The 1,365-nt window shown below is 29.1% G+C and overlaps 1 non-coding gene across 1 annotated transcript; it reads left to right on the top strand.

Annotated features, from left to right (window-relative positions):
* The first annotated feature begins 784 nt into the window (after window positions 1-784).
* LOC112064262 (U6 spliceosomal RNA) lies at window positions 785-892 on the top strand. The gene has a single exon (XR_002891444.1). It is a non-coding gene; the product is annotated as a U6 spliceosomal RNA (small nuclear RNA).
* Window positions 893-1,365: the final 473 nt, after the last annotated feature.

Raw genomic sequence — 1,365 nt, forward strand, 5'->3', positions numbered from 1 at the left:
AATGCTGCTACCACCCAGAAATCTTAACAAATTTCTAGGTTGGTTTGGAGAAAAGCTGAACTAGTGTTGCAGTTCATTTGGAAAAACTACTCCTGATGAAGGAAGAGAATTTCAAGGCTTTAGAATACCTCCCGTTAGTAGCACCATATTACTCTCAAGCATTAGTATAAATTAGTATAAATTAGTATAAATGATTTATACATTAGTATAAATCATTGCAATGATTATACTATATTATATATTATATATATTATATATTATAAATATTATATATTAGTATATTATATATACTAATGTATAATTAGTATAAATGTATAATTAGTATAAATTAGTATAAATGATTTATACATTAGTATAAATCATTGCAATGATTATTCTAGATAACAAGTTTTGCCATTTAATTCTCATAAGGTAGGAAGTATGATTATATCCATCTGATACACGAGGAATTGACGTACAGAAAGGTTCAAAAACTTGTTGAACATAGCAAAACTAGTACGTAGTAGGGCCAGGACTTAAATCCAGGTCAATCTGATTGCCAACCCTAGGCCATTAACTACCGTGTTATACATGTTACTTCCTATAACAACTTAATGAAACCTTTAATTTCTTTAAGAGGGCATAGTCTTCAAATTGGAATGTGTAGAACAGTGGTGTAAGGAAACTTTTCAAGCTTTTTGGTCTCAGAATTCTTTCACACTCAGAATTTATTGCGGATGTCAAAGAGCTTTTGTTTGTGTGGGTTATACTTATTAATATTTACCATATTAGAAACTAAAACTTAGTACTAGCTTTGGCAGCATGTATATTAAAACTGGAATGATACAAAGAAGATTAGCATGACCCCTGCAAATTTGTGAAGCTTTCCAGGATCTGGAACTAACATAGTGTTGTAGGTCAATATACTTCAATTTAAAAAAGAAAGATATTTTATAGCTAAAAAAAAAAAAAAATTAAAACTGAAGCATTATTACCTGACATATTTATTAATTTAAAAAATAACAATAATACACTCATTACATGTTAACATAAATAACATTTTTAATCAAGATGACTGCGCTTTCCAAAACAAAAATTTAGTGATAAGCATGGCTTTTAAAAAACAGTTTTTCACATCTTTTTGTTACGTGCCTTAAAAGAAAAGAGTTGGATTTTCATACATGCTTCTATATTGAATCCATTATAATATGGTTTTTGGTTGTAGTATGTGAAGAAAATACGGACTCACATAGATATGTAGTTAGGAAAGGGAGAAGTATGTTAACAGCCTTTTCAGATAATTGTAGATATTTTTATTTGGTACTACCAGCCCATCAAGTTGTAATTTCTTTAAGGTTAGTTGCAATGTGGAATTGGAAACCTTCA

The sequence above is a fragment of the Physeter macrocephalus genome, chromosome 20 (assembly GCF_002837175.3).
Source record: "Physeter macrocephalus isolate SW-GA chromosome 20, ASM283717v5, whole genome shotgun sequence".
In the NCBI taxonomy this organism is placed as follows: Eukaryota; Metazoa; Chordata; class Mammalia; order Artiodactyla; family Physeteridae; genus Physeter; species Physeter macrocephalus.